Raw genomic sequence first — 21,291 nt, forward strand, 5'->3', positions numbered from 1 at the left:
TCACAGCCACTATTACTGCAATATTTTTATCTGGTAATTTCTCTCTTTCTTCTTTTTCTGCTATTTCAGTTATGCTTCTGTTATAGCCCGTAGTTTTGTTTTGTTTTGTAGGGTTTTTTTTTCCCATTTTTTGTTCAATTTTTAGTTTGGAAAACGTGTTATTTTCAAGCTCTCTGATTCTTTCCTTGACCATGACCAGTCTGAGTTCATCAAAGGCATTATTCTTTTTTATTTCTGCTACAGTGTTGTTTATTTCTGGTATTTTCTTTTGATTCTTTCTTAGTGTTTCCGCTCTTCTACTTACATTACCCATCTGTTTCTGCCTGCATCTACTTTTTTCATTAGAGCCCTCAACATTTCCATTGTAAATATGTTAAATTCCCTGTCTGATAATCTCAGAATCTGTGTCATAGCTGGGTCAATTTTTGATGCCTGCTCTGTCTCTTCAGAATCTGTTTGCTTGTTTTTCTTCTTAGTATGTCTTGTGATTTTTTTGTCTTTGTCGTTGTTGAAAGCAAAACAAAATGTATTGAGTAATAGGAACTGAGGTAAATAGTCCATTAGTATTTTTGTTGTTGTTATTAATCTGGTTAGGAATTTGGCTCTGTTTAATGCTTGATGTATCTGCAGGTGCCAGAGGCTTCAAATTTCTCCTGTCTTTAACATTGTCTGCTGTTGTCATTTGGCTTCCTTAACAACGATTTCATACTTAATATGTTTTAAGATCTATTTTATGTGTGTTATATGTATTAAGTCATTTAGCAATCACAACTGTTCTATGAGGTAGATTCTATTATTATCACCATTTTACATTTGGGAAAATCAAGACACAGAGTTGTTAGGCAATTTGCCCAGGTTGTTACATTAATAACATGGAGAGCCCAGTTTTAAACACAAATGACTTAACTCCAGAGCCCATGCTGCAAACCAGCGTGGTAATAAATAATATGATATAATTCTTTGAACTTCCCAGTTTTCCTTGTGATCTCTAATACTGCTTCTGCTTTTTTCCAGGTCCATCCCAACTTTCCACCAAGCTGTCATTTTGACTGTTGTGCCTACATAAAACCGTTCACAAGAATTAAGTAAGTTGGAGCATATTTCTTTAGTAGTCTTAATTGATAAACAAAAAGATAATTTTAAAAATCCAAGTAGGCCCGACGCAGCAGCTTATGCTTGTAATCCCAGCACTTTAGGAACCTAAGGCAGACAGATTACTTGAGCCCAAGAGTTCGAGACCAGCCTGAGCAACATAGTGAGACATTACCTCTACAAAAAATACACCAACTAGTCAGACGTGAAGGCACATGCCTGTAGTCCCATCTGCTAGGTAGGCTGAGGTGGCAGGATCACTTGAGCCCAGGAGGCAGAGATTGCAGTGAGCCGAGATCATGCCACTGCACTCTAGCCTGGGTGACAGAGTGAGACCCTGTTTCAAAAAAAAAAAAAAAAAAAAAAAGTGCAACTAATGTTGAAGGGATTGGCAATGAGCAGAAGAGGAATAAGATAAACTTTGTTTAAGGATTTTAAAGTGAAAGTAACATAAAGTTGTGGCTGAAGAAAATACTTTTTTCCCAAAATTATCCAATAAGAGTCAATTATCTTTATACTTTTGTAAAATGAAATGTTAAGATTCTCATTATTTTTAATTTGGAGGATAAATTGGTGTGATAGCTTTTCTGTGGCTGTTACTGCTGTTTCCTCATAGCCACTACCCAATAAGTTATAACTTCCCTCAACAATAAGAACAACAAATCCAAGCATGATGAAACTGAGGGAAAATATTGAGCCATGTGCAATTTAAAACTAGACAGCATTGCATAATAAATTTTCTAATCTGCTTCAGTGATTTTAGCCACAGAAATAATATACCATTTATTTTAGTGTTTAGCAAATAAATTTTATACGTCATGGAGAATTTGGGGAATATCTGACTTAAAACTACTGAAAGTTTTGTGAGTATATGGAAAGTTAACACTCAAAGAAAAATGACTACATTAAGAAATAGCGGAAATATAGAAGCAAGTGTTTGAAAATGAGTAATTCAAGAATGGCAAGTCCTGATTAAAGGGAACTATTTTATTTTATATGGAGTTTTGTGTTTTCTATTTAACAACCAATATCTATTTATTTTATGCTTATTAAAAACAAGGCATCAGATTAAACATTTTAGAATCATTTTCCAACAATAATCTCATATTTAGAATGTAACTCTATTCCTTTTTCCTAGGAGCATTACTCTTAGAGAAAAATACACATACTATTCCTTTTCTACTTATAGAATTTGGTGGGAGAAAAAAAGCCCTGCCATAGACTTAAATAAAACATTTAATTTACAGATTGTTGTTATCATTTTGTGCAGCCAATTGTTCTCAGAATATATGGTCCTTTCTTTCTAACAGCACATACGTGGATATTCAAAAACTCAATGATTACTTTGGGGATAGGGCTGAGGGTCCCATTGGCACAAGGGAAATAAAGTAAGCCTTGAGTCTTCTATAAGTTTATGGAATGTTACTTTTTTTCTTTTTGGATGACAGACATTATAGTGTGGTTGCATGCTTATGAAAATTGTCCAGTAGAGAGGGAATCGTTGATGCAGGAAAGAAAGAGGGAGGCAGGCAATTGAACCACATCCTTGTACAGTCCAGAGGAGATGGGATTCAGTCCATAAGGGAAGGTTTTAGCCTTAGCAAGGAGCACAGACAGCTCATCCATAATAACAGAAGTGATGACAGAGGTTATTGGCACATCTGTTATTATGTTAGTTCATGTGGCTGTGGAAACCTTTGGAAGACCTATCCTGATTGCTTTTGTTTTCTAAGTGAAATAAAAAAAAACAGGCTAATCAGCTAAGAATGAGTAAGGGAATAAATGCTTTGCTTTAAAAAGTGAGAAAAAGGTATGAAATAAAGTCCTGAATGAGTCCAAATGTGAATTATAAATATTGCACCTGTAAAAAGTCATGGGTTTATTTTGTGTTTGTTTGTTAATATTTTATATTTTGCTTTCTCTCAAGTCATTTTCAATGCCTGAGTGCAGAGGCAGTGTAGACAGATCATTCTGCCAGGGGAGTAGAAAAAGGAAGAATTGAATGAAAGTTGGGTGTGAATATAATATGAGATTGGCAAAGACTTAATGGAGGATATGAAGGAGTTGTTGAGAGATGTCATTTGTCATGGTCTTGACCATTCTTGCATATTACTAGTGAAGTAGCCAAGAAATCAAGACCTGGACTTTTCTGTACATGAGCCATTTTTTAAGGTTGTATTTGCAGCAAGCTATTGAGGGTAAGGTGATGTCACCCTCCAGGACAAGGAATGAGCTTACTATAAAGGTGTATCCCCATAGCTGTCTGTTATTTGGCTGTGTTGCAAACCTGTTGTGTGCAGGATCCACTTAGGCCACTGTGCTTTATTCCAGTGGAACTTGTGGGCAAAGAAAACCAATGCATACATGAAATGCATATCGCTTGCTGTTATGTGAAAAGTCCTCTGTTACTGACCCTACAGGTTTCTGTGTTCTGCCATCATACATGACACCATACAAAGCTAACTTACAAACTTGCAATGGGGTAAAGGCCTAGATTCTGGCAGGAGTGAAAAAGAATGAAAACTTGTTATGTTAATGATTGCAATTCCTTTACTACACTATAATGTAAGTAATAACATGATTTTTCTCATGAAGAGGTGAGACGATCCGAGAGGTACAGAAATGCACTGAAGGCTATAGAGGTAATATGTAGTATCCATCTGCTATCAAAGGAGAGAAGGTGGGAGTAGATCAATCTTCCTCCAATATAATTTTAAATATCATAGCATGTCATAAGGAAAGAGAGTAGAACTAGGAATCATACATTCCCAGTACGAATCCCAACTCCACTGACTCCTAATTGTTTCACCTTGGGTAAGTTGTTTGATATCTTTAAGCCTCAGTTTCTCTGTCTGTTACATATGTGCTTAGTCCTTAGCAGATGATTAATAAACATTTGTTAGGGAGAATTATCTTTTTAAAGATAATATGAGGATTAAATAGGATTATATATCTAAATTACATGAAATACAATGTGTAGCTTTGTGAGTCTGGTTCAGCTAACTACTTATTTTTCTATGCTTTTGGTATATGAATTAATTATGTCACATAGTTTTATATGCTGAATTTGTATAATTTGTTAACCAAACAATAGTTGAAGTAGACCTATTCAATAGGTCTGTAATGTACTATATTACTTGAATTTTGGTGCTAGATTTACAAGTCTATTCTACCGAACAGATTTTATTACAAATATAGTAACTTCAGTGATTACATTTTATAGATAGCAAATGTATACAGCTTTAGTTTTGCCAAATCAAGTACCCAGTGCTGATTCACTTTGACTTTAAACTGTCTCTTTTGGTAATACTCTTAGGGAAATGTTGCCATAGGAATTTAAAGAAAAATCAGATTCACCTTGGATATTTTATAAGGGATTTAAAATTCTGAAATAATCAGAAAATACTTAAAAAATAATATACCTAAAACTTAACCACATTAAACAAAAAGCGAGAGCGAAGGAGGTATATAAATGCGCTTATGAAATAATTGGTGTATAGTATGTAGGATGACAAGAGACAAAATACAAATTTAAGGAAACTATTTAAGTCTCATAGTTTGAAGGCTTGGGCTCGAGACTAGTATTTAAAAGCCAAGGCCTAACTGGGGTTTAGAGAAGGTGGGGCGCTGAAGGCGCTTTATATATTCGTAGAGAGCGTGACACAAGAGAAAGTTTAAAAGTTGTGCGTTCCGATGTCAGTTCCCGAGAGTTAAGGGGTCAATTGTAATTAGAGACTTGGTGAAATTTGCCGAAAGTCGAGGAGCAGAAGAGCCCGTGAGAGAGGAAGAGTTCACAAGAGAGAGAAGCCATGGATTTCTCGATGGTATAAACATGCAATGTTATACATCTAAATCTTAAAGCATACTAAATATAACAACTTTGATGATGTTTTATAAATCATATTCAAGCAATTTTTATTTCTACTTTAATGTAAGCAATTTTTATATCCCAGTGGTCACGTTAGAATCTAAATTAGACATTATAACCTAATTCTGTATATTCATATCCAGTATTGTCCTTATCAAAAGCATTTGCTTTATTTTCTTCTACCCTCCCCCCATCCTCAAGTAATTTTACAAATATTTTAGAAAATACATCACTTTGGGGAAAATAATTAACAAATCCTATCAAAATAAACCACATATGACAATATTAAATAAAGGTGAGCCAATAAAATATGTTTCTTAAAGTTAGCAGTTTCATCATTTCTAGAGATGGTTATAAAGGTGGGGTACAAATAGTGTCAATAAATATAATTTCGATCTTTTCTTAATTGTACACAGATTGTAATGCTTAGGGGCTGACAGTAGAACTTGTAAAACAAAAAGTTGATGTAGGATCCGTGCTGGCACCCTCCCAGTTTGTTTTTAGTGGAACATAAATAAATATGTGCATATAATATGAACTTATGTAACTGCAGATGTTTTTCCCAAAGTATGGAAGCAGCCTGGAGAAGTACCTGGCCCCCATTCCACGCCATACAGCTAGAAATATAATTATTATTATCAGAATTTATATAATTATTATAGTCATTTAGTAAGGGATCAAAAGTTAATTTTCACTTGCTTTGCTTCCTGAATCAATAAGTAGGATTCTAATAGGAATAAGATTTGAGTGCATATAACTGTCAAAATCATAGAAATCTAATTACTGAATACAGAATTGATGATGGGGAGGGGAAATTTTTCCTCACTAAAGAAATTAAAAATACATCATTCCTTACATTTCACAAAATAGGTAGGTTTTTAAAAAAATGATAGATTTAAAATTTTAGCCTTCTTATTGAGTTGTTTCTAATATATATTCTATATTGAGCAGATAAAAGTAAACACAACGATAACACGGATAGTAAGTTCAGACCTATATATGTATTGAAACACCACAGACAAACCATTTTCGAGATGCTTCTCTTCATTGCAACCAAACTAGCCACATTGAAAAATATAATTGAAAGACTGTCCTGAGTCTTGTCTTTTCTACATTTTGGCCAATTCTATTATTGTAACAAATACAAGTTTGATATGTATCACCCAGACAGACATATATACACACATCTAAACACACATACTCATGTTGGTAAATATGCAAATAACTATCTATGCATTTAGGTATTTATGTATTATAGTTATTATTTTCAAAATGAAGACCAATTTTCCAAAAAATATCTAAACTGAAAGTCATAATTTAAAGTTATCAAAATGAAGAGAACATGGAGGTTGGATTGATTACAAAATTAATCTTCTGCCTCTGAAAGAATAACAGGTTGACATTTTAAAACTCATTTTGAGGGAAAAGAACAGATTGAGAAAATCTCCACATAATCTCTGAAAGGATATCGTTTTCAATGAGCATGAATTACTTTTCATTTCATGCAAGGTTTTTTTTTAACTACTGCAGTATTTTCTGTTACATTGAGTTATAACCCCCTACCCATAGAAGCAGCATTTGATTTGATTTTCATTGCCTTGGGCAAGCATGATTGAGGACCCTTAAGACTGTGGAAGATGTTGATTGATTCTTTTGATCCTAGGAGATAATAGAAAGTGTTTAAATTGGTTGTGTTAAAATATCTGAGGATGAATTGGGACTTTAGGCAAATTGCACAGATTTTTAATCTTCGATTTGTTCACATTTGTAACATAGGAAAGGGAAAGATTTGTATCTCTTCTTGTCAAATTCCTTTCTGTTTCACATCAATCACTTTTTTTTCCCTCTTCACCTTTTCATTTCTGATGTAACTCCTTTATTCCTAGAATTGGAAGACTTTGGGTCTTATTTAAATTTAAAAAGATAGCAAGGTCACACATAAAGCCAAACCAAAGCCACAGGTAGATTAGAGATCGGGCCAAATGAAGTTTTTTTTAAAAGTTAGTGGCAAAATGAAAAGTGAAGCTTTGCGTTTCTCTTTAAGAGTCAAAAGTGTTAACCAATACATCACTGCCTTGGGTAGTATGGCAAAACTTCTCAACAGAGCTATGGGGACATTTTGCTGTCTTATGAGTTTCTCACTCAGTTGAATAGTTGGGAGACTTGTCAAACAATTTGTTAATGTTAATATGTAAAGTACTGACACATATAAATTAATTTCTTCTATCATGTAAACTAGAGAAGATGTAAGGTTATAATGATAAAAAATCTTAGCCCAGATTAATGACAGTGATACAAAAAGAGCTCCTTGAAGACAAAGAAGGCATCATTGGATTCTGTAATCCAGGGTTTATTTTTCCTTTGACTTCCCTGCATAAGTTTTAACATTCTATGAAAATTTAGAGTAATCACTACTCATTTATACCCGAGAATATTTTGGTGATGGAAAAATCTATTGGTGTTGGGAAACGATGGGTTCTGAGTTTGTGTTTTCAAAGCATTTTCCATGAAAAATTTTCAGTGGATTAGCTCAGAGAAAGGAAGAATGCAAAGAGGCTCGTGGAGATTACTGGGAGGATGCTGGCAGACAAAGATCTGGGGACAACTGTATATCTCATTCACAATCAGATTATAAGGTCTCTCTTTATTCTTATTTATTCTGTATTACATGGAGAAAATGTAAAAACCACTACTTTAGTGAGAAACGAATACATTTTGGAGATAAGCAAAACAGTTTTGAGTTTCAGTTTAGATTTCCTGACTGTATGAACTTGAACAAACTACACAGCTCTCTGAGCCTTTGGTTTATGGAGAGACTACTTTTGTGAATTCTACAATCTTGTTTTGTAAAGTTAATATTTTTTGAATTCTTAAATGAATAATTCATAAAATTTAATAATTCATAAAAATTCCCAGCACAGGTAGACACTTTGTGTGTACCCTCACACGGTACTGTGTAGCATCAAACACATTCTTAGGCATGCTCATACATATTAACTCATTTAAACTCCATGAGATAGATAGCATTATTATTCAATAATTCCATGAGATAGATAGCATTATTCTCCCACTTTAAGATAGAGAAAATGGGATACAGAAAGATTAAATGACTTGCACAAGATCACATGCAAAAAGGTAAGACCAGGATTGGACCAATATATTCATATTATTAAACACTTAGCTGTACTACCCTACTGTTGAGCAAATAGTTCCCAAGCTCTAAGCCCTCAGTAAGCCTCACACCATGAAGGAGCTATGTCAATATAAATCTGTGAAGCTTTATAATTGATTAGTACAATTTTGAAATACCTTTTTCTCTTTAGTGTACATTGATTTTGTGACACTTCTCTGGGAGATATAGTTAAAAGGAAGTTTTATTAGGTTAGTGCAAAAGTAATTGCAGTTTCTGCCATTACTTCTAATGGCAAAAAAAAAAATAATAATAATTTTGTACCAACCTAATATTTTATAACTGAAAATAAAGTAGTTAACAGTTAATCTCACTATCACAGAAAGACTGAAAAAAATACTGTAAGACGTGGATCATGCCATTTCTCTAGGCCTCATATCCTTGTCCATAGCATTACTTCCTGTCAAAACCTTTATATCTTCTTTTCTTTGAAGCATTAAAGAAGAGCTTTACTTGAGAATTTAGAATTTAAAATATAAAGTTTAGATCATGTCCAAATTTTCTACATTCACAGTATCAAAATTTTCACAAAAAGAATGAATACATGGCCCTTTAAAAATATATAAATTATATGCTGGGCACGGTGGCTCATGCCTGTAATCCCAGCACTTTGGGAGGCTGAGATAGGTGGATTGCCTCAGGTCAGGAGTTCAAGGCCAACCTGGCCAACATGGTGAAACCCCGTCTCTACTAAAAATACAAAAATTAGCCAGACATGGAGGTGTGTACCTGTAATTCCAGCTACTCGGGAGGCTGAGGCAGCAGAATTGCTTGAACCCGGGAGGCGGAGGTTGCAGTGAGCTGAGACCACACCACTGCACTCCAGTGTGAGTGACGAGCAAGACTTCATCTCAAAAAAAAAAAAAAAATTATATATATATGTATTATTTTTGAATTCCAATTTATTTGTAAATTGCACCACTAAGTATTTCTTTAAGTGATAACAAGTAACTATTGGAAACACAGTGCCCAATATATGTGACCAAAGTAAAGACCTGTAAAATGGATTCATGTTTTTCTTTTATTTCTACAATGATATAATAGAGAAAATCACCATGGAAAAAATTCAATAAATGATATGAAGACTGACAGATTAAAATGATACTCTTTCCACAATAATTTTATACATTATAAAATCTTATTTTGTGTGTGTGCAGGATAATTTTGTATTCAACTTAGAAAAATCTCACATTCTAAAATTTCCTATTTAATCATTACATCTAATTATAAACAATACCACTATCTGAACAAATTTCTCTTATGTAGCATGATGTTTATTTTTATGTGTCAGCTTGCCTGGACCACATGGCTCCCTGATATTTGATTAAATATTATACTAGGTGTATCTGTGAGGATGTTTCTGGATGAGTTTAACATTTGAATCAGTGGGCTGAGTAGAGAAGTTTGCCCTCCACAAAGTACATAGACCTCATTCAATCTGCTGAAGATCTAAATAGAGCAAAAGGCTGTGCAAGAGAGAACTCACTCTCTCCGCCTGACAGTCTTAGATTTGAGAGAAAGGTCTTCTCCAGACTTCAGACTTGAACTGGAACTTATACCATTGGCTCTCAGATTGTAGAGCTTGAGATTTCTCAGCCTCCATAATGTATGTGCCAATTACTTAGAGCAACTCTCTTGGTTGTTTCTCTGCAAAACTGTGACTGATACATGTAGTAAGACTTACACTATACCATTGCCTGTGAAATTAGGATTTTTATAAAAAGTTTACATTTTGTTTGTAATTTTTATTTCTTCTTATTGCTTAACATATTCCTGTGAGTCAATGCAGTTTTCCTAAACACGATGTTTTCATGACCTAAGTGTAATAATTTAGGTTACATAAGAGTCAATGATAAACACTCTATGTCATGAATCTAAAATTGAGTATATATCAAATGAGGAATATGATAACTTTGGGTCTCTTTTTCCTTATTCTTTTATTTTGTAGCCTTCAATTTATTAATTAAGGACATGACATATGGAGTCAGGAGGACTTAAACTTAAATTTCTTTTCCCCCTTCACATAAATGTGTGACCTCTGTAGACATGACTTCCTCATCTTAAAAAGGTACAATAATATTCATCTCATGTGGTTGTGCAGAATACGTGAGATCTTGGAAAGAAAGTTCCTTGTGCCTGGCACATAATAAGCAAACATTCAATGGCAGCTTTCCAAATGAATAGTTATACAAATTATGTTAAATTAGAAAGCATAGGTGAATCAGTACTTCATTGCCGATTAAGATCATTTTATCTATGTACAGTAGTGGTTTCTTTGTCAAGTCTTTTTCTGTACTAGATATCTAATGAGACATGTGAGTGTGGCCATGAAGAACACAGATTTTGAGTTGTCTGAGGTTCAACACCTACTATTTGTGAACTTTTCAATGAGTTACTTAACTTCCATACATCTCATTTAAATGATAATACCTACTTCAGCAAGCAGTTATGAAAATCAGATGAGATAATGCATGATGAAGTAGTTAGAGCTGCAAACTATTATGATCTTTATTATTATAAATCCTCTATGTGAAAGATGACCTATAATATTCATTTTAAAAGGATAATTGACATTTTTTCCATTCCATTATGTCTCATGTAGAAGTAACAAGTTGTAGAATATCAAGGGTAGTTATCCACCCTGAGCACAAGCAATAAGGAGGGAATGTAAAAGGATAATAACACTCACTAAAAATAAATTATCTCTTTATTATCACCATGTCCTAGCAATTCTAAATAGTCTTCCTACTGCAGCAGATTGCTTCTACTCCCTCACCCACCTGGGTGTACCACTGGTCACAAATTGCTGGTGTAGTTTCTTTATTCTTTTCTGTATATTTAACCTTTACTCTAGTTCCGTTCATCTAAATTATCATGATCATTACATAGTGTGTGTGTTAAAGTACACACAGAGATTTAGTTATTTCTTTATATAAAGAAAAATTCCATAGTAATTCATTTTCAAATTACTTTCATCACACACATTGAATTCCTTCCTTCCTAATGACAAAACCATTGCTCTACTGAATTGTAAATTTGTTAATAAATGAGATATAATTTTTCTAAGTGTAAAAACCATATGACATTGGGAAAAATCCAAAATTTGAAATCCAGCAATTCTCCCAACCTGAAACTATTTCAAACAGTTGAAATTCCATTCAGGTCCTTCACAGGAAGTAAGAAATTCAGTGTTTGACTTGCCACATATTTCTTCTATAATCTTCAATGTCTCTGCCTTAGTTTAATATGTGTAATATTTTTGACTTAGAATGTCTGCCTTAGGATGTCTTCTCATTCAAAATGTATTCCTTAAGAAAAAGAGACTGCTAGGGAGTGAACCTCAGTAGAATATATACAATAGTTTTAAAAAATAAAATAACTATTTTCTTTCTGATAAATGTTAGGGAAAACAGAAGTAGCATTTCAAGTTATTCTAAAATAACATACAAATATAAATGTTTATTTTCTAACTCCATAACTATAAAAATAAACGCTTATTGAAGTTTTTAAAATAGATATATCAAATATCATAAGATTTGCTGCAGATTTCACTGTCTAGCCCAAACATGCACATATTCAGACAATATAAAATCATTCTGTAATTACAGTGCTATCATGACATATATTCTTGCTTTTTTCATGACATTCAGGCAAGAATTTGAGGAGTTAAATATACGTAAATATTATACTTGTAACAAAAGAATAATGTACTTGAATTGTCATGTCACTGCAAGTCTAAACTATCAAATATTACAATAGTTCAATCATAAATATTATGTAATTGTCTGTAGATTATTGCATGATTTACTTCATTGTCCTCTGTAAATTGGTAAATATATATTCAGTTTAAAGAAATAAAGAGGTAAAGGTAATAAATGTTAGCATACTCTTCTTCAATATCTATATTACACTTGTGTTTTCTGCCACCTTTGCTTAAGTAATTCTCAATAAAATTTCCCAAACTGTATTCCTATTGCTATTATAACACATTCTTTTCTAAATGTCTTCTTTTGTCTATGCTTTATTTGAATGTTGGCCTCATTTTGTCAAAAACCCATCAGTAGGAGAGTTTGAGGACATATATTTATAACTAACGTAAAATTTGACTTATTATTCAAGAGTAAATTATTATTTTGTATGATTTACTATTCTAGAATTTCAAATATCAGTTCCTGGAACATTTTTAAGGTAGTATTATTAAAACATTCGCAGAATTTTTTATGTTAGCTTCATTTAAAATGTAGTTTTATAGATTGAACATTATAACATGGCTCAAGTCTATTTTGCCTAGATATTTAGACGCACATGCTCAATGGCTAGGAAACATGCCTATTTCATTTTGAAAAGAATTTGTAATTCTGAGAAACACAAAGCTTTTGTTTTGTTTNACTCTTTCCACAATAATTTTATACATTATAAAATCTTATTTTGTGTGTGTGCAGGATAATTTTGTATTCAACTTAGAAAATCTCACATTCTAAAATTTCCTATTTAATCATTACATCTAATTATAAACAATACCACTATCTGAACAAATTTCTCTTATGTAGCATGATGTTTATTTTATGTGTCAGCTTGCCTGGACCACATGGCTCCCTGATATTTGATTAAATATTATACTAGGTGTATCTGTGAGGATGTTTCTGGATGAGTTTAACATTTGAATCAGTGGGCTGAGTAGAGAAGTTTGCCCTCCACAAAGTACATAGACCTCATTCAATCTGCTGAAGATCTAAATAGAGCAAAAGGCTGTGCAAGAGAGAACTCACTCTCTCCGCCTGACAGTCTTAGATTTGAGAGAAAGGTCTTCTCCAGACTTCAGACTTGAACTGGAACTTATACCATTGGCTCTCAGATTGTAGAGCTTGAGATTTCTCAGCCTCCATAATGTATGTGCCAATTACTTAGAGCAACTCTCTTGGTTGTTTCTCTGCAAAACTGTGACTGATACATGTAGTAAGACTTACACTATACCATTGCCTGTGAAATTAGGATTTTATAAAAGTTTACATTTTGTTTGTAATTTTATTTCTTCTTATTGCTTAACATATTCCTGTGAGTCAATGCAGTTTTCCTAAACACGATGTTTTCATGACCTAAGTGTAATAATTTAGGTTACATAAGAGTCAATGATAAACACTCTATGTCATGAATCTAAAATTGAGTATATATCAAATGAGGAATATGATAACTTTGGGTCTCTTTTCCTTATTCTTTTATTTTGTAGCCTTCAATTTATTAATTAAGGACATGACATATGGAGTCAGGAGGACTTAAACTTAAATTTCTTTTCCCCTTCACATAAATGTGTGACCTCTGTAGACATGACTTCCTCATCTTAAAAGGTACAATAATATTCATCTCATGTGGTTGTGCAGAATACGTGAGATCTTGGAAAGAAAGTTCCTTGTGCCTGGCACATAATAAGCAAACATTCAATGGCAGCTTTCCAAATGAATAGTTATACAAATTATGTTAAATTAGAAAGCATAGGTGAATCAGTACTTCATTGCCGATTAAGATCATTTTATCTATGTACAGTAGTGGTTTCTTTGTCAAGTCTTTTCTGTACTAGATATCTAATGAGACATGTGAGTGTGGCCATGAAGAACACAGATTTTGAGTTGTCTGAGGTTCAACACCTACTATTTGTGAACTTTTCAATGAGTTACTTAACTTCCATACATCTCATTTAAATGATAATACCTACTTCAGCAAGCAGTTATGAAAATCAGATGAGATAATGCATGATGAAGTAGTTAGAGCTGCAAACTATTATGATCTTTATTATTATAAATCCTCTATGTGAAAGATGACCTATAATATTCATTTTAAAAGGATAATTGACATTTTTTCCATTCCATTATGTCTCATGTAGAAGTAACAAGTTGTAGAATATCAAGGGTAGTTATCCACCCTGAGCACAAGCAATAAGGAGGGAATGTAAAAGGATAATAACACTCACTAAAATAAATTATCTCTTTATTATCACCATGTCCTAGCAATTCTAAATAGTCTTCCTACTGCAGCAGATTGCTTCTACTCCCTCACCCACCTGGGTGTACCACTGGTCACAAATTGCTGGTGTAGTTTCTTTATTCTTTTCTGTATATTTAACCTTTACTCTAGTTCCGTTCATCTAAATTATCATGATCATTACATAGTGTGTGTGTTAAAGTACACACAGAGATTTAGTTATTTCTTTATATAAAGAAAATTCCATAGTAATTCATTTTCAAATTACTTTCATCACACACATTGAATTCCTTCCTTCCTAATGACAAAACCATTGCTCTACTGAATTGTAAATTTGTTAATAAATGAGATATAATTTTCTAAGTGTAAAACCATATGACATTGGGAAAATCCAAAATTTGAAATCCAGCAATTCTCCCAACCTGAAACTATTTCAAACAGTTGAAATTCCATTCAGGTCCTTCACAGGAAGTAAGAAATTCAGTGTTTGACTTGCCACATATTTCTTCTATAATCTTCAATGTCTCTGCCTTAGTTTAATATGTGTAATATTTTGACTTAGAATGTCTGCCTTAGGATGTCTTCTCATTCAAAATGTATTCCTTAAGAAAAGAGACTGCTAGGGAGTGAACCTCAGTAGAATATATACAATAGTTTTAAAAAATAAAATAACTATTTTCTTTCTGATAAATGTTAGGGAAAACAGAAGTAGCATTTCAAGTTATTCTAAAATAACATACAAATATAAATGTTTATTTTCTAACTCCATAACTATAAAATAAACGCTTATTGAAGTTTTAAAATAGATATATCAAATATCATAAGATTTGCTGCAGATTTCACTGTCTAGCCCAAACATGCACATATTCAGACAATATAAAATCATTCTGTAATTACAGTGCTATCATGACATATATTCTTGCTTTTTTCATGACATTCAGGCAAGAATTTGAGGAGTTAAATATACGTAAATATTATACTTGTAACAAAAGAATAATGTACTTGAATTGTCATGTCACTGCAAGTCTAAACTATCAAATATTACAATAGTTCAATCATAAATATTATGTAATTGTCTGTAGATTATTGCATGATTTACTTCATTGTCCTCTGTAAATTGGTAAATATATATTCAGTTTAAAGAAATAAAGAGGTAAAGGTAATAAATGTTAGCATACTCTTCTTCAATATCTATATTACACTTGTGTTTTCTGCCACCTTTGCTTAAGTAATTCTCAATAAAATTTCCCAAACTGTATTCCTATTGCTATTATAACACATTCTTTTCTAAATGTCTTCTTTTGTCTATGCTTTATTTGAATGTTGGCCTCATTTTGTCAAAACCCATCAGTAGGAGAGTTTGAGGACATATATTTATAACTAACGTAAAATTTGACTTATTATTCAAGAGTAAATTATTATTTTGTATGATTTACTATTCTAGAATTTCAAATATCAGTTCCTGGAACATTTTAAGGTAGTATTATTAAAACATTCGCAGAATTTTTTATGTTAGCTTCATTTAAAATGTAGTTTTATAGATTGAACATTATAACATGGCTCAAGTCTATTTTGCCTAGATATTTAGACGCACATGCTCAATGGCTAGGAAACATGCCTATTTCATTTTGAAAAGAATTTGTAATTCTGAGAAACACAAAGCTTTTGTTTTGTTTTAACAATTTCCATGAGAAATCATCATGATTATAGTAATAATGCATTAATGTAGAAACCCCAATGTTAACCTTCATGTAAAAATAAATTTATGCTTTTGGAAAATATAGTGTCAAGCATGCTAGTGAGGAATCTCACCTTAAGACTAGTTACAGCTGTTTTATTTTTTCTTTGTTTTTCTTGCATGCGAGAAAGAATGAGGCATTTAATAAGGGTTTAAATGTTTAAGTGTCTTTACTTCTTTTCAAGATACTCTTCTGGGCTCAGGATGAATACAGAAGAAACATTTGGAGTCATGCAGGAAGTTAATACAAATATACAGATAACTGTAAGACAGGCAATGTAGTATGTCTTCAGTAGGGTAAAAGGACTGTCGGGGTTTAAAGGAAAGGCAGATTTTATGAAGCTCAAGGAGGAGGTGTCATTTGAAATGAGTCTTGAAATATAAATATCTGACTTGTGAAGATGGTAGAAAAAAAGTGGTCAAAAGAAAGGAGATCACGATAAAGAGAAAAGCCACTTCTTTTACAGAGTGATGACAAATAAGCTGATGATAGATGTGAGCCAGGTTCATTTGTTCTTGCATACCAGGGTTATGCTTGCACTGATCTCTGTATTTCAAGAATTCTCAACTCTGTGTGTGTGGGAGTGAGCAGCTCTGTGTGTGTGCTAGAGTGGACTAGATGAACAATTACCATATGCACAAAGCAATCCATGTGTTTTGATCAAAACAAAACAAACAAAATAAAGTAAAATAAAAAATACAAGGAAGTAAGATGAATATTGCTACTGATTATAATAAATCCTGAACATCATAACTAATTCATATTGTGTCACTGATAGTTGGACACCAGGAGCTGTGTAATAGATACACGACTGGTGGGTTATGTGTAATTTTTGAATTTTGTTTGTGTTTTTTTTACCACCTGTCTTTTCTTTCTTTCATTTCTACTCAAGAAAAGCACTTCAGAAGGCAAGGGAATAAGTGTGATATAATGTGCACACTTAATTAATTTTTAAAAAAGAAAATGATTCACAACTTTTAGACTTTAATTATAATTGCTAACTTATCATCAAAGATATACTTCACGATTGGTTATAATATGCTAGAATAGTCTGACACGGTCTGGGAAGCAGAGACAATAGGGAGAGACTGGAGATTTTCTTCTTTTTAAGATGAGGTAATATAAAGGAAATTGTGCTTTGGATATGTGATTCTGATTTGTGTGGAAGGGATCTGACTGGGAAGTATTTGGCCCTCTAGAGAGAGAGAGAGACTGAGAAACAGAATCATGCTGGAGGCTGTGGATATAGAAAGGAAGGAATGTCACTTAAAAACGGAAACTATAGGAGTAGTCCATTAATGACAGGTAAGAATCCAAGAACATTCTACAGGTAGGTTACTGACAGCATAATAGTCAACAGAAATAAGGCACTTAGAAGTAGCAGACAGGTGGGACAAGATATCAGAACAGCAAAGAGACTAAGATGGCCAGTGGCCAGAATAGCATTGAGTTTGAATCTGGAGAGAGAGGCATAGCTACTTATATTGGAAAGGTAATAGTTACAGAGGTAGACAAAAGGAACAGCAGATAATAAGAAAAGAAGGCTGAGGACTAATTATTAATCTAAATTATTTATACCTATTGTTTATTTAGAACAAAGAGAAAGAGGACTAAAATACACCAAAAAAAAAAATTGGGAAGAAGAAAACATGCATGATATGGTTCAAAATAATCTAAAGTAAAATAAATGTAAAACAGAAGAAGGTGAAAACTTACTAAAAGCTGCAGAAATTGTAGATTTTAAAATGAGAAAAAGCCACTGATCAATTAGTTACTTATGGCAACATTTGTAAAAGCTGATAGCAAATAATAATTGAGCATTTGCTAAGTACTAGAAATTGTGCCAGGGTCTGAGGTTATAAGATTAGAGAAAATAAAGAAAATATAATCATAAAAACAAACAATTGTTGAATCCAAATTTTAAAATCTTAGTAGAGATGATGAAAAGAAGCAAGCATTATGAAGTAATTAGAAATCAAAAATATCAAAGAAATATGTACATATTAAGTGGAAGAAAGAAATAGATTTATAGCTTGAAGATATCATTGTTTCTCTGTACATATGTAAAATTACATGAAAAAATATTTAGCTTTCACCTTAACCAAAGCCCATTATCTAGTTGGTAGTTATCTTGTTTGCTCTAGATGTATTACCTGAGTGGCATGGAATCAGGACAACTACGTAATTTGTTCAAAAATAATTAGGAATTTCAAGACAGTAACAGTAGAGCATTAAACCAATTATGAGGTTTGCTATGGTCTGAATGTTTGTGTCCCCTGCCAAACTCATATATTAAAATCCTACCCTGTCAGGTGATAGATAGCATTAGGAAGTGGGACTTTTGGGGAGATAATTAGGTCATGATGGTAGAGCCCTCGTGATTGGGATTAGCGTTCTTAAAAAGACCTTAGAGAGTTAGCTAGCACCTTTCACCATGCGAAGACATAGCAAGAAAGCACTATCTGTGAACCAGAAAGCAGGCTCCCACCAGACACTGAATCTGCTGGCACCTTGAACTTGGACTTCCCAGCCTCCAGAACTCTGAGAAATAAATGTGTGTGGTGTATAAGCCACTCAACTTGTGGTATTTTGTTACAATGGCCCAAATGCACTAAGACTGGGCCCTTTTGAGCATAAGGCCCTTCACAGGATTTGTGCCCATGAATCCAGTCCTGTATGGAATTCATTCTACCAACACCATTGCTCCTTTTCAGCCTCTATTGCAGTTCCTCTCTTTATTGATCTCTTTATGTTGAGGACCACAGGCCTTACTCTCTGTTCTATTCACACTCATTTTATGGAAAGCCCAGTCAGTTTCACAGCTTTGCAAACTGAGTATGCAATGAATCTCAAAGCTTTATATCCAGGCTAGGCTTTTCTCCAGAATTTTAAATGCTTATTATATCCAAGTACTCACTACACCTCTCCATCTTGCTGTTCAAAAGACAATTCAAGTTCAATGTCTCAATACTTCATCTCAAGTTCAACTTCTCGTCTCTCCCTCATACCTGTTCCTCCTACAGTTCTGCACATCACATTGATTGCATCACCAAAGTTCCAGTTTCTCAGAGCCAAAAGAAAATACCAAAGTGTTTTACATTTATTTCTATTTGAAATCCATTTCAAATAGAAAAATTTGGCTGAACTCGTTGCTTCTAGCCTTAGCCTCCTCAACCTATTCTCAACAGAGTAGTCAGAATGATTCTCATAAAGCTTCATGCATATGAAATCATTCCTCCAAGGTTTGACATGACTCCCATTTATCTTGAAGTTTAAAAAGTCCTTAAAATGATTGGCAATACCCTATGAGATCTGACCTCTTGCTATGTTCTTATATTTTCTCCTACTAATTTTCAGTTCTTCCTAGTCCTGTCCACCCTACCTGGGTTCCTTTCCTATTGAGAAACACTCTCAGAATATCTGCACAATTACTTCCTCACATCTTTCAAATCTTTTCATATTTCACCTTTTCAATAAGGCCTATCCTGACATCCTCAACTGAAATTGAAACAACTATTTGGACTTCCTCTCCCCATTGCCTCAGTCTCCCTTACTTGGCTCTCATTTATTTTTCTGTATTTTTTTCACAGCCCTCATTAGTTTATAAACTTTCACACAATCTATTATGCTTGCTTTTTGTCTCTCTTCCTATACTAAAATAAATACTCCACTACGACAGAGATCTTTGTTTTGCTTCCTACTGCATCTAAAGCATCAACAAATACAGCATCTGGCACACAGCTAGTGCTCAATAAACAGTTGTTAAATAAAGGAATAATAAAGTAAGTGAATACATGGAAGGCACAATATGCTAACTACGCAGCTTAGTATCCTGTGGAATTATTATAAACTGAGCAATTGGAAAGAAATAAATTCTATAGCTCTATGAAAACCTGATAAGCACAGGATAAAACTACATATATGCTATTTTACTGTTATTTATAGTGACGGCAGTCATAAAATGTATACTTATTTGGGGACATCAAATTAATTTAGTTCTATATTAAATGTTTCTCACTTTATCCTTTTGTTTTCAATAACTTAAATATCAATAAATGTATTTCCTTATGGGTATTATTTCTAACATTTAAATTTTTGACCTCCAAAACAGCAGGAATTGATTAACATTTAACAACATGGAAATGTGAAGAAATGAGAAAATTAATTATTGCACCTCATAACTCAGAGCGTATGGCTCAGTTTTAATGCATCATGTAAAGGCTTTAGACTTCAGAGAATCTATTTAAAATCTGAATTCTTACACATTGGAATGGTAAATAAGGGGAAAGGACAAAAAGAACTCAATTCAATCCTAGTCAAAGACCCAGTGACCACTGAAGTTTTATGCAAATAATCAGAAAAAAATGGCATAATCTTTAATCATCCTCATTAAGGGAATAATAACAAAAGACAAGTAAACATTGTTTAAATGCCATTTTTGCCTAAGTTTCTATCATCCACTTTATGTTCTGATATAAAAGAGAGAATTTGGGCTTCAAGGAAAATGAGAAACAACATCATTTAAAGGTTTAGACAATGTAGAGTTAGAGATGTTATTACTGGGATGATTCTTTTAAAAATACAACACTGATTATACCACTATTTTGCTAAAAATTCTGCAGTGGTTCCTCTTTGTGATCACAATCAAAGTCAAAGTCATCACAATGTTCATGGCTCTATAAATTTGGGCCTTCTTTACCTATGACCTAATTTCTACCACGTTTCTCATCGTTATCTGCTCCCATCACCTTGACCTTGTTGCTGCTTCTTCAATATTTCAGACACTAGGGCCTTTATGGTGGTGCTTTCTCTTCTGGAATGTTCTTGCCCTCAACATCTGCAGAGTAACTCCATTAACTCCTTCGATACATGCACCATTTCCAGTTATTGCTTTCTTAATGAACCCATGAGTATACAAACACATAAACATGTATTTAATACTAGACATCTTTTGTGCTTAATGATAAATGCTAGATGCATTCCCAGTAAAGTAAAGAAATTAAAGAAAAATGTCCACCATCACCACAATTGCTACAAATTATTGTGGACGTATTAACCAACTCAATTGTGAGCACACACACACACACACACACACACACACACATACAAATATGTCTGTGTATTTAATTATTGCTATTTGAAGACATTTACTTAAAAAATCTAACAGTATCATTCTAGAAAGGTAATCTTTTAAAATTAATTTAGCAAGCATCAGAAATTTTCTGAATTTGTGTTAGTACTTTAAAATAAACTGTAATGAATGCTAATAAATATACTTCAGAAATTAACAAGATCTATGTAAAGGAAACAAATCTCAAGAGAACACAGAGTAAAACTCAAACAAATTAAAAGACTATTATGCAATAATAAAATAAGAGGCTCAATCATATAAGGAAGTCAATTTTCTTAAAGCCAATCTATTATAG

The sequence above is a fragment of the Rhinopithecus bieti genome, unplaced genomic scaffold, assembly GCF_001698545.2.
Source record: "Rhinopithecus bieti isolate Rb0 unplaced genomic scaffold, ASM169854v2 scaffold_15850, whole genome shotgun sequence".
Classification (NCBI taxonomy): domain Eukaryota; kingdom Metazoa; phylum Chordata; class Mammalia; order Primates; family Cercopithecidae; genus Rhinopithecus; species Rhinopithecus bieti.